Genomic DNA, 13,754 nt, shown 5'->3' on the forward strand with positions numbered 1-13,754 from the left:
GTTATGTTGGAAGGTGATGCTGTATGTCCTAATGTGTCAATGTTTCCCAGGCCAATAATACAGTACACACCACAGAGACAGCAATGTAAAGTGTGTGACAGACTGGCAGTGTCTGAACAGCATGATGGTTCTGGTTTATTTATGGACATTGTAATGGAAAGAGGACCTCTGGTCTGGTCTACTGCATTCCATTAACTAAGACTGACCATTGATTGTCCATTGGAATCATATTGACCCCATCAGTCATTTCAGGTCAAGGCTCTTTGCCCCTGCTGGTCCTGTGTGTGTGTGTGTGTGTGTGTGTGTGTGTGTGTGTGTGTGTGTGTGTGTGTGTGTGTGTGTGTGTGTGTGTGTGTGTGTGTGTGTGTGTGTGTGTGTGTGTGTAAAACAAAAATAGATACTCTTTGGTTCCTTTTTTCAACCTGGCTAACCTGAATGATTATGTTCGTTGGTTCAATAGGTGTGTCTACTCTATACAGGTGACTTTGAGCTTTGGACCGTGCCCTGATAGGTCTGCTCCTTTAAGAAATGGTTAATGTTGTCCGGAAGCTACGAGCACAAGGCAACAGTGGAGAAGTTTGCGAAGCAGGCGAAAGTGAATTACAGTCGTACTTGCGTTCCTATACAACGAGAGTTTGCAATTGAGCAAGACTACTCGGCATCGTCAGTTTCTCTCCGGACAGCGTTCGTATTTACTTTTCTAAAAGAAACAGTAGGCGATCTTAGGTGATTGAAGATGACTTTGAATAATGCATTAGAGCGTGTGAGGAGTTGACATTCTAAATACTTTGGGAAATTGATGTTCAAATGTATAGTAACGCCTGATGAGATTTCTCTCGCAAACATTAGCGTTTTTTAGAAATAGCAGTGGACAAATAAATAACTTTCACGTCAGAATATTCGGGGACATCCGCCATAACTTGTCATATCGTTTAAAATTCAACAGAGTGGCATTGGTAAGTTCATTTCACGGCTTGTTTTTCCTCTCACCAAATGACTAATTTAAATCTTTGGAAATGTTAATGTTTCAACGCATTATTTGTTGGGCTGTTAGTTTTGTTCATAAGTGTGATCAATCAACTAGTCAATTAACATTGCACAGTAGTGCAACAAAAACATGCAGCGCTCCCCTTTGATTGCGCACTGTACGCTATCTATCACATCACATTTGGACCAATGCCCTGATTGATCAATTAACCTGAGCCGCGATGCACGGATCTAATCTGCGCATTTCGGTCATGTTGTCAACAAGGCAGGATGCTGCATCGTCCAAAAACATGCATCTCTTTTCCATAAAATCTACCCCCCCCTTTTACTTTTTCTAAATCTTGTTGTTACAGCCGGAATTTAACATTGATTTGAAATTGAGATTGTGTGTCACTGATATACACACAATACCCCATAATGAAAGTGAAATTTTGTTTGTAGAACATTTTTGAACATGATTCTGTACTGAGAAGCCTCTTCTTTTGAGGCTCTGTGATAAACACATCATGAACACACACAATAACAGCACATACAATTCGCCAGGGCAGCTCTAGCACCGCAGAAATTTGACGAACTGACTTGGGTGGCATCCTATGACGGTGCCACGTTGAAAGTCACTGAGCTCTTCGGCGCGGGCCATTCTACTGCCAATGTTTGTCTATGGAGATTGCATGGCTGTGTGCTCGATTTTATACACCTGTCAACAACGGGTGTGGGCTGGAGTAGCCGAATGCACTAATTTGAAGTGTTGTCCACATTTTTGTGTATATAGGCCTATGGATGGGGTTTACCTAGGTTTAATGACCATCAGTTACCTAAGTAAATTTGTTGTTACAGCCTGAACTTGGATTCAATTGAGATTTGTCACTGGCCTGTACAAAATATACCCCATAATGTCAAAGTGGAATTATGTTTTTTGAAATTGTTTACAAATAATGCAAAATGAAAAGTTGAAATGTCTTGATTCGATAAGTATTCAACCCCTTAGTTATAGCAAGCCTAAATAAGTTCAGGATGGTGGCTGCCTCATGTTATGGGTATGCTTGTAATCGTTAAGGACTGGGGAGTTTTTCAGCATAAAAAAGAAACGGAATGGAGTTAATAAGAACAGGCAAAATCCCAAAGGAAAACCTGGTTCAGTCTGCTTTCCACCAGACACTGGGAGATGGATTCACCTTTCAGCAGGACAATAACCTTAAACACAAGGTCAAATCTACATTGGAGTTGCTTACCAAGAAGACAGTGAATTTTCCTGAGTGGATGAGTTAGTTTTCACACATCTACTTGAAAATCTATGGCAAGACCTGAAAATGGTTGTCTAGCAATGATGAACAACCAATTTGAGAGCTCAATGGGCAAGTGTTGCACAATCCAGGTGTGGAAAGCTCTTAGACTTACCCAGAAAGACACAGCTGTAATTGCTGCCAAGGTGTTTCAACAAACTATTGACTTAGGTCTGTGTACATACTTTTCTGTATTTCATTTTCAATAAATTTGCAATCATTTTGAAAAGCATGTTTTCACTTTGGTATTGTGTGTAGATGGGTGAGGATTCAGGCTGTAACACAACAACATGTGGAATAAGTCAAAGGGTCTGAATACTTTCTGAAGGCACTGTAAGGGAATACTGCCATTTGGGACGCAACTCCATTCTACTTGAAGTCTCTCTGATCTCATGTCCTCTTCCTGTCTTGCTCTTGAGCATGTTGCTAACTGACTGACTGCTGTATATGTAGGACTCGATGCTCATCAGGCCTGTCTTCATGAACTAATTTCAGACGGCGTTGTTGTTGGTCCAAGTTCAAGGTAGAATACCAAGACCAATAAACTAGAGTGCTATGTTATTCCTCCTTATTTGGCAGGTACTGTAGTGTAGGTATAACAGTACCTGCCAAAATAAAGAACTACTCCGCAGCCTAATTACATAGACTCCCTCCTATTATATTTGAGCTTTATGTTGTTGTACTACTTCACACTTGGAAGTGGTCTTGAAGGCTAATTACTTTCCTCCTTTCCTGTGTGTTTGTGTCAGTAGCTCGTTCTCATCTCTGACTGAGGTCATCATTCTTGATCAGTATAGGGGAATGGGATGGGTGGCTGGGCTGGGGTGATGAGGGCCATACTATTGCTAGTATTTACCTTCCCTTTGTGATATGATTTTATTACTAAGGAATGGGTGGTGCAGTCACTACTCACCCAGCCTTGACTCCCCATAGTAACTGGAGAAGATTGTGGGTACGTCCCAAATGGCACCCTATTCTCTATATAGTGCACACATTTTGATCAGGGCCCCATCCTATGGTGCAGTTTTGCAAACAATATGATGCGTCTACCACTGATGATGTTTCTACCACTGAACTAGAATGAGATTCTATTTCTATGGTTGTACCCTAAGCAACTGTACTGTCAGGTTAGGAAAGCACCACAAGCATGTAATGAAGTAGCAGTAAATACTTTTTTGTTTTGTTTTTTTGCTCTTTAACAGCCAGTCAAGAAGTGATGTCAATCTGCCTTGCTGAATTTCCATGTTATGATGTCTGCAAATGATTTTATTTACTATTTATTTATTTATTTATTTACTATTACAAAATGTATCCTTGGTTTGTTTACTGTCAGAATTGATTTGACAACCTTATGGAATATAAATGATTGCTAAAAAAAACATTTTTTTTCTCTCAAAGATGAATATAAAGTTACCAGGATAATAACTTTAATAAAACAGGATGAGTTGAAGATGAGTCAGTTGATTGTTTTTCCCAGATATGTTCTTCCATTCACATTTGAACTGTTATTCCTTCACCTTCCTCTCTACTCCATACAAGTTCACTGGCACCATATTTCACCACTGAAATCAGCCACTGGAGCTGTCCTTGACTTACATTTTAGTCATTTTAAACACAATTACAACAGGTGTCGACTAACAGTGAATTGCTTATTTACGGGCACTTCCCAACAATGCAGAGAAAGAAAATAGAAAAGTAATAATAAATACACAAGTAATGATAACTTTGGATATATACAGTGGGGCAAAAAAGTATTTAGTCAGCCACCAATTGTGCAAGTTTTCCCACTTAAAAAGATGAGAGAGGCCTGTAATTTACATCATAGGTACATTTCAACTATGACAGACAAAATGAGAAAAGAAAATCCAGAATATCACATTGTAGGATTTTTATTGAATTTATTTGCATATTATGGTGGAAAATAAGTATTTGGTCACCTACTAACAAGCAAGATTTCTGGCTCTCACAGACCTGTAACTTCTTCTTTAAGAGGCTCCTCTGTCCTCCACTCATTACCTGTATTAATGGCACCTGTTTGAACTTGTTATCAGTATAAAAGACACCTGTCCACAACCTCAAACAGTCACACTCCAAACTCCACTATGGGCAAGACCAAAGAGCTGTCAAAGGACACCAGAAACAAAATTGTAGACCTGCACCAGGCTGGGAAGACTGAATCTGCAACAGGTAAGCAGCTTGGTTTGAAGATATCAACTGTGGGAGCAATTATTAGGAAATGGAAGACATACAAGACCACTGAAATTCTCCCTCGATCTGGGGCTCCACGCAAGATCTCACCCCGTGGGGTCAAAATGATCACAAGAATGGTGAGCAAAAATCCTAGAACCACGCGGGTGGACCTAGTGAATGACCTGCAGAGAGCTGGGACCAAAGTAACAAAGCCTACCACACTATGCCGCCAGGGATTCAAATCCTGCAGTGCCAGACGTGTCCCCCTGCTTAAGCCAGTACATGTCCAGTCCAGACCTGCCTGAAGTTTGCTAGAGATCATTTGGATGATCCAGAAGAAGATTGGGAGAATGTCATATGGTCAGATGAAACCAAAATACAACTTTTTGGTAAAAACTCAACTCGTCGTGTTTGGAGTACAAAGAATGCTGAGTTGCATCCAAAGAACACCATACCTACTGTGAAGCATGCTTGCTTTGGGGCTGTTTTTCTGCAAAGGGACCAGGACGACTGATCCGTGTAAAGGAAAGAATGAATGGGGTCATGTATCGTGAGATTTTGAATAACAACCTCCTTCCATCAGCAAGGGCATTGAAGATGAAACGTGGCTGGGTCTTTCAGCATGACAATGATCCCAAATACACTGCCCGGGCAACGAAGGAGTGGCTTCGTAAGAAGCATTTCAAGGTCCTGGAGTGGCCTAGCCAGTCTCCAGATCTCAACCCCATAGAAAATCTTTGGAGGGAGTTGAAAGTCCGTGTTGCCCAGCAACAGCCCCAAAACATCACTGCTCTAGAGGAGATCTGCATGGAGGAATGGGCCAAAATACCAGCAACAGTGTGTGAAAACCTTGTGAAGACTTACAGAAAACATTTGACCTCTGTCATGGCCAACAAAGGGTATATAACAAAGTATTGAGAAACTTTTGTTATTGACCAAATACTTATTTTCCACCATAATTTGCAAATAAATGCATTAAAAATCCTACAATGTGATTTTCTGGGGTTTTTTTTCTTCTCATTTTGTCTGTCATAGTTGAAGTGTACCTATGATAAATTACAGGCCTCATCTTTTTAAGTGGGAGAACTTGCACAATTGGTGGCTGACTAATACTTTTTTGCCCCACTGTACATGGGGTACCAGTACTGAGTACATATGTACATATAACAAGGAATAAAGTTATATGCGACAGGACAGATAATAAAAAGTGGCAGCAGCATAAGTGTTGAGTTAAAGTTAGTGCAAATGTAACAGGTTAAAGGAAATATTCATAGCCTGTTATACATTAAAAAGTATTAGTAAGTTCATAGTATGTGAGGATCTTAAAACATCTAAGGTTAAGAAGATGCATTCAGTATTAGTTGATAGAGATTGATAACATTCATATAATTGTGTTAAGTTAAAATCTGTCAAAGGGTACGAATTGTGAGAGTAATGTGTAAACGTTATATTGATTACTTTATTTTGTGGTGCCTAAAAGTGTTCATCTGTCATCTACGAAATGCTCTTAATCTATGAGCCGGAGATCGATTGCTCTGGTCTCCACCCATATTCCTGGGGAAAATCGCGGTCTTTTCTCATTGAACTAAACGTTGAATTGAGAATACAACACCGTATCACTCTCGTGATTATTTCTCCCCTGTTTTCAGGTACTTTATTGATGATAAAAATAGTAATTTAAATGTTATAACTCACTAACATGTCAAGAGTGTTTAAGGTGTGTCTTAATAACGTCTTGAGGAAGTTAGAGTTAAGTTTGAAGAGAGTAATATTAGCCCTGCTCGGTTGAAGTGAAGAATAGCATCGTACTGAGAGTAGCTGCCATTTTATGTCGATTGTGAATGAACATGTACGTACGTTGTTAATAAGATATTTTGCTGTGTTATTTGTATAATGGGTTTTCTGTTGTTTTGTAATGTGTTACTTTTGTGAAATGATTGAACTAAACGTTGAATTGAGAATACAACACCGTATCACTCTCGTGATTATTTCTCCCCTGTTTTCAGGGGCGTAACACAAAAAGGGTCAATGCAGATAGTTGTTATCCAAACAGCTATTTGGCAGTCTCATTTAGTTTTGGGGTTGAAGCTGTTCATGGTCCTGTTGGTTGGTGCATCCGTATCACTTGCTGTGTGGTAGCAGAGAGAACAGTCTTATGACTTGGGTGGCTGGAGTCTTTGAACATTTTTAGGGCCTTCCTCTGACACCGCCTGGTATGGGTGGCAGGGAGCTCGGCCCAGTGATATACTGGGCATTACGCACTACCCTGTGTAGCGCCTTGAGGTCTGATGCCAAGCAGTTACTCTACCAAGTGGTGATGCAGCCAGTCAAGATGCTCTCCACGGTGCAGCTGTAGAACTTTTTGAGGCTCTGCGGGCCCATGCCAAATCTTTTCAGCCTCCTGAGGGGGAAGAGGAGTTGTTGTGCCCTCTTCATGACTGTGTTGATGTGTTTGGACCATGATAGATCCTTAGTGATGTGGACACCAAGGAACTTGAAGCTCTCGACATGCTCCAATACAGCCACGTTGATTGTGAATAGGGCCGTGCTCGGCCCTCCATTTCCTGTCGTCAAAGATCAGCTCCTTTTACTTACCGACGCCTTGCAGACACTCTTATCCAGAGCAACTTACAGAAGTAATTGGAATAATGTGCTTTGTCGGCTCAGGGATTCGAACCAGCGACCTTTCGGTTACTGGCTCAACTCTCTTAACCGATAGGCTACCTGCCGCCCCGACATCTGTAGCGCTGTCTGTTGAACTGAAGACTAACAGAGGATTAGTAATATGGCGTCAGATGAAAGCGATGACTGGAGATGGGCCATAGTATGACTGCATGGTGAGCACTGTTTTGGATGACTCCCTAATTGTCTGTGGTGTGGTGGTCGAAACAGAAGAGCCTGACAGCTGTCCCAAATGGCAACCTTTTCTCTATATAGTGCACAACTTTTGACCAGTCAAAAAAGTTGATTGGGTACCATTCGAGAGACACACATGGTGTTGTTATATGACCATTGTATCACCTTGGCAACTGGACCCAACTTAGTCTCTTGACCACCACAGTCCAGCCATCCCATAATGCCATAGCTGGCCTGGACTGATCTAGCCCCTTCACACCTAGGGATGATTATCTATTAACCCCCCCAGTATAAGCCAACAGCGTCTAACTAATGCCCGGTCTCTCTGTGAATGTGTTCCCAAATGGCACCCTATTGTGAAATACTTTTGATAAGGGCCCATAGGGCTCTGGTCATAACTAGTGCACTGTATAGGGAAGAGGGTGCCATTTGGGATGCAACCTTTGTGTTTACCTGTCAGCCAGTATGTCTATCCAGAGTTCCAACCTCTGTGTCAGTGAGGAACTGCTCTGCTGTAGCCGTGGTTACATAGTCTGTTGGGGTTCACAGGCCCTCAGCCTCCTCTCCTCCTCCAATACAGACCCTCTCGTTGGCGGGGATTGGAAGCACATTGAGTGCCTCTGATGTTGGATGTGTGCTCTGCTCCGTCTCCTCTGTTGTGAATGAGTCGGTGTTTGTGGTGAAAAGGGCCTCCACCTAATGTAGCCTTAAAGCAGCAGAGATACAGAGCAGGATGATGCCATAATGACTGTGTGCATCCCAAAAGGCACCTCGTTCCCTATATAGTGCGTTACTTTTGACCAGGGGGACTCACCCTGTGCTGTGGTCCCTCTGGCTCCTCTCTCTCTCTATTAGGTTCTGATGATGAAGTTATGCGATGGATGAGAGGATAACGTTTTGGGTGGGCTTTGTTGCCATGGTGATGTGTGTAAAACATCTCATAAACAATGTTGATTGATACGTACAGAATGTTCAAGTGATAAATAATGTCTGAGAACCTGGTGTTTGGAGGATATATTGCCACGGGTGTTGTTAGGCACGAGGCAAAGTCAAGTGCCAATATATCCTCCAAACGCCGGCTTCGAGGGCATTATCACTTTTATACAATGGGTTACCAACATATTCAAATAATGATTTACACATTTTTATGAAACATTATTTTTATGAATTTATTCATACCATTTCATCCTTCCACAAGATGTAGTCCTGACACAAACCTAGGGTCCTACCCAAGCTGGCTGGTCGTTTAGATGCCAGAGATATCACCCAGTTGTTCAGTGTTTTGTTCTGCATTTACTGTATTGACGCGACCCAGTCGTTCGTTCTAAATATTCCATTGGCATACTGGCTGGCAATGTTCTTATCCCTTGCTTGCTAGCTAGCCAACTATGGCTAACTTAGTCATGTCAAAAAATAATGCAGCCAGAATAACATCAAAGGAGCTGTATTTGTGTTTGTTTAAGCTGTTTTCTAGTGACATTTATTTGGATACACCCATAACAATGCGCTAATGAGGCGCGATTTTGCCTGGCATAGAAAATGTGCTCTCTCGTCAGGGCACTGTTGTTCAGTGGAGCTAGCCAACAACCCATCTAACACAATCACTTCAAACTGAAGCTGGAAAGAATGCAAACTAGTTGCACTTCGTTTTGTTCAACCTGTTTTCTATTGATAGTTCTGTGTGTCTGTGTGTGTGTGTATATATACATAAAAATTCTACTGATTCATTATTTCGACTGGCTGAGAAAAGCTGCCTGCCTGTCTCTCTTCCTGACTCCTGACACGTTCATTACTATGGGGCAGCTGGAGATCGAATTAGAATATTGAAACAATGTTGCAAATGTCAGAGAGACAGAGAGCAAGGTTTATACAAATATCCACGGTTGAAAGCTAAATGTTAGTTAAAAAGAAATGTGAGAATGTCTAGATGCTTTTTATGAGTGGAGAGCAAGTTTATACATTGCCTAGCTGGGCTGTTGAGACAGTGGATCAGCTGGAACGGAGTAAAAGGGTATTTTGCCTTCATAGATTTAGCTGGTGGTTAATTGTGGAATAGACACCGGCTGGAATGCGCTTTTAACCAATCAGCATTCAGGATTAGACCCACCCGTTGTATAAAATCCTTCAAACAACAGCACCTCTCTGTGTGTTCTCCAAAAGTCCAACAATATCCAAAATACAATGAATGAATAATGCTACAGCAGGTCGGATGTTAATCCTGAAATCTCCCCAAGCAATTTACAACTATGTACAGAAATAATTATTCTCAGTCCCACCCAAGTTATCACGTAAAACCAACCACATAAACTCAATTGGTTTGCTGTGAGTATGTTGAGGAACTGCATGGAGTTAGCTAGAGTAGATGACTTGTCCAAGAGGTAACAGGGTATTCCTGATCTGCTTTGAAACTACCGAACAACAGCAGCATTGCAGGGGAGGTGCAGTAGAGGGCCTGGTGCTTGATCAGCCTAGGGAAAACAGCGTGGTCATGTTCATTAGTGCACAGTAACCAAATGTTTTGTAAAAGATAATGAAAACGGTGTATCTCATTGGAGACATTCATAAATCCAGGAAAATCCTGAGTGCCCTAATTCCAGGCCCATTCATTTGTGCGGTATTCACATTTATGGGACTAAATGCTATGTGCAAGCCATATTATTTCCCTCCCTACCCCAAGCCCAAACAATCTGGAGTTTGCACACACATTGTCTACTTTTAAGTGTTCACTAATGCGAGGGACAAAATCAATTAAACAGTTCCAGGGATTCCGGCTGGCAGGCACTCAGATTTTTGGGTTGTAATGACTAATGGTCATTGCATAAACGGTTGCTAGTGTCTGCCTCTGCCATAAATCACATTGAGAGCTTAGATTAGACTAAAGCATCAAAACTTTGTGAAAGAGGGACTGCATAGCAGGTGTTCATAGTAGGTTTGTTATGTCAGCTTTCCCCTACGCTCTGAACCTGGGATGACAGGACTAAGTCAGAAAATCACCACCTGCTAAGAAAACACCTCTTGCCAGGGTGGAGTACTAGGCCTATATGCTTCACTGAGGTTGACTGTATAGCCTGCGGGCTCTAGTTCTCACAGTAGGAAGTTGGTGAAATCATCTTGCTGGGGTCATGGCTGTCTTCAACTCTAGAAAGCCTCTCTCTATGTAGCTCTCGTTCGCCGTTTCAGGTATGTCAGTCAATCGCTACATTTGTCAGTGACCTCATTTGTGGCATGTCTCCACGGTGATGCAGTTGGTGGATTAACAACAGACCTCTGCCATGTGGAGTAGGGGTTCTAAACATTACCCTGGCACCATGGCAACCACTGCTGCTGGATGTCAGGGGTGGGTGGGAGGGATGTGAGAGGGTTCTCTGTGTGTGTGTGCGTGCACAAGCCTCATCTTAAAGCCCAGCCCATGCAGCATGGAATCTCCACATGATTTTTCAATTACTGTGTCCTCCCAAGTCTGACGGTCTTTTTGGGCCATGACCAAATGCCCCCACTATCCACAAACACAAAGACGTAACTCACTAACCCCCTTTTCATGTAACCTTTTTTCCCCAGCAGTTCTAACTGGAACTGGTCATGTACAGTGGGGCAAAAAAAGTATTTAGTCAGCCACCAATTGTGCAAGTTCTCCCACTTAAAAAGATGAGAGAGGCCTGTAATTTTCATCATAAGTACACTTCAACTATAACAGGCAAAATGAGAAAAAATCCAGAAAATCACATTGTAGGATTTTTAATGAATTTATTTGCAAATTATGGTGGAAAATAAGTATTTGGTCACTTCTTTAAGAGGCTCCTCTGTCCTCCACTCGTTACCTGTATTAATGGCACCTGTTTGAACTTGTTATCAGTATAAAGGACACCTGTCCACAACCTCAAACAGTCACACTCCAAACTCCACTATGGCCAAGACCAAAGAGCTGTCAAAGGACACCAGAAACAAAATTGTAGACCTGCACCAGGCTGCGAAGACTGAATCTGCAATAGGTAAGCAGCTTGGTTTGAAGAAATCAACTGTGGGAGCAATTATTAGGAAATGGAAGACATACAAGACCACTGATAATCTCCCTCGATCTGGGGCTCCACGCAAGATCTCACCCCGTGGGGTCAAAATAATCACAAGAACTGTGAGCAAAAATCCCAGAACCACACGGGGGGACCGAGTGAATGACCTGCAGAGAGCTGGGAACAAAGTAACAAAGCCTACCATCAGTAACACACTACGCCGCCAGGGACTCAAATCCTGCAGTGCCAGACGTGTCCCCCTGCTTAAGCCAGTACATGTCCAGGCCCGTCTGAAGTTTGCTAGAGAGCATTTGGATGATACAGAAGAAGATTGGGAGAATGTCATATGGTCAGATGAAACCAAAATAGAACTTTTTGGTAAAAACTCAACTCGTTGTGTTTGGAGTACAAAGAATGCTGAGTTGCATCCAAAGAACACCATACCTACTGTGAAGCATGGGGGTGGAAACATCATGCTTTGGGGCTGTTTTTCTGCAAAGGGACCAGGACGACTGATCCGTGTAAAGGAAAGAATAAATGGGGCCATGTATCGTGAGATTTTGAGTAAAAACCTTCCATCAGCAAGGGCATTGAAGATGAAACGTGACTGGGTCTTTCAGCATGACAATGATCCCAAACACAGATTGCCTGCAATGACAACAAGCTCAGTCCGATGATGCTGTGACACACCGCCCCAGACCATGATGGACCCTCTACCTCCCAGTCGATCCCGCTCCAGAGTGTAATGAGTGTAATCCTCGTGTAATGCTCATTCCTTCGACGATAAACGCAAATCCGACCAGCACCCCTGGTGAGACAAAACTGCGACTCGTCAGTGAAGAGCACTTTTTGGCAGTCCTGTCTGGTCCAGCGACGGTGGGTTTGTGCCTATAGGCGACGTTGTTGCCGGTGATGTCTGGTGAGGACCTGTCTTACAACAGGCCTACAAGCCCTCAGTCCAGCCTCTCTCTGCCTATTGCGGACAGTCTGAGCACTGATGGAGGGATTGTGCATTCCTGGTGTAACTTGGGCAGTTGTTGTTGCCATCCTGTACCCGTCCCGCAGGTGTGATGTTCGGATGTACCGATCCTGTGCAGGTGTTATACGTGTTCTGCCACTGCGAGGACGAACAGCTGTCCGTCCTGTCTCCCTGTAGTGATGTCTTGGGTGTCTCACAGTACGGACATTGCAATTTATTGCCCTGGCCACATCTGCAGTCCTCATTCCTTGCAGCATGCCTAAGGCACGTTCACACAGATGAGCAGGGACCCTGGGCATCTTTCTTTTGGTGTTTTTAGAGTCAGTAGAATGGCCTCTTTAGTGTCCTAAATTGCCTAACTTCTGAAAGCTGTTAGTGTCTGAACGACTGTTCCACAGGTGCATGTTCATTAATTGTTCATGGTTCATTGAACAAGCAATGTTTAAACCCTTTACAATGAAGATCTGTGAAGTTATTTGGATTTTTACAAAATATCTTTGAAAGACAGGGTCCTGAAAAAGGGACGTTTATTTTTTTGCTGAGTTTTGTTTATCTCCTAGACTGCAGCTCAAGACTTGAGAGAACAGATATGGCAACATTGACCATTGCTGCCCACATCCTTTCAGACTCCTAGACCTTGGACGAATGAGCTGGCTTAGAGTTTGTAATTGATGGAAATGAGGGGTATATAAATCTGTCTAGTGAGCATTATTGGTTTGGGGGAGGTTGTTTCACTGTGGACTGGTCTGTCTGTCATACAAGTGGAAGAAGTGTGAGGTTGGGTATATGAACTTCAAATGTTAGACACACCACAACATTAGGCTTTGGTCAAATGTAGTGCACTTTAGAAATCAGGGGTGCTTACACTTTTGGGCTTAGAGGGGACAAAATATATTCAGAGTGGTGGGTAGCTAGCAGAACAAATCGACATTTATTTAGAAAAATAAAAGGTAAACAATAGCTTCTTACATCTGTGGCATTGTGCTGTGACAACTGCTTATTGCTGTGTTCTTTTATCGTCCCCAGCACAAGGTGCACCTGTGTAATGATCATGCTGTTTAATCAGCTTCTTGATATGCCACACCTGTCAGGTGGATGGATTATCTTGGCAAAAGAGAAATGCTCACTAACAGGGATGTAAACAAATTTGTGCATAAAAGTTGAGCGAAATACGCTTTTTGTGTGTATGCGATCTTTTATTTTAGCTCATGGGACCAACACTTTACATGTTACATTAATATTTTTGTTAAGTGTAGTTTTTAGGGTCTTGAAACAATAGATTTAAAAAAAAGTTAGCATAAAATTACAAACATTAATCAATTTGTGGCCATATTGCTTGACACCAAACAGCACATTGTGATTACCAGTATTACAATTGTACCATAAAATCTAATCTCAAAATCTCATCAAAATGCCATGTTCATATGATGTCTTGAGTGAGTGACTTCAAAT

At 42.3% G+C, this 13,754-nt stretch overlaps 1 protein-coding gene across 1 annotated transcript in view; it reads left to right on the plus strand.

Annotated features, from left to right (window-relative positions):
- Nucleotides 1-545: 545 nt before the first annotated feature.
- Nucleotides 546-13,754, plus strand: part of LOC112228038 (supervillin) — a 153,133-nt gene continuing 139,924 nt past the window's right edge. Inside the window, exon 1 of the mRNA XM_024393172.2 lies at nt 546-956. The gene's annotated coding sequence lies outside the window, so the exon portion shown is untranslated. The remainder of the gene's footprint in view (nt 957-13,754) is intronic.

This window comes from Oncorhynchus tshawytscha, linkage group LG29, assembly GCF_018296145.1.
Source record: "Oncorhynchus tshawytscha isolate Ot180627B linkage group LG29, Otsh_v2.0, whole genome shotgun sequence".
Classification (NCBI taxonomy): domain Eukaryota; kingdom Metazoa; phylum Chordata; class Actinopteri; order Salmoniformes; family Salmonidae; genus Oncorhynchus; species Oncorhynchus tshawytscha.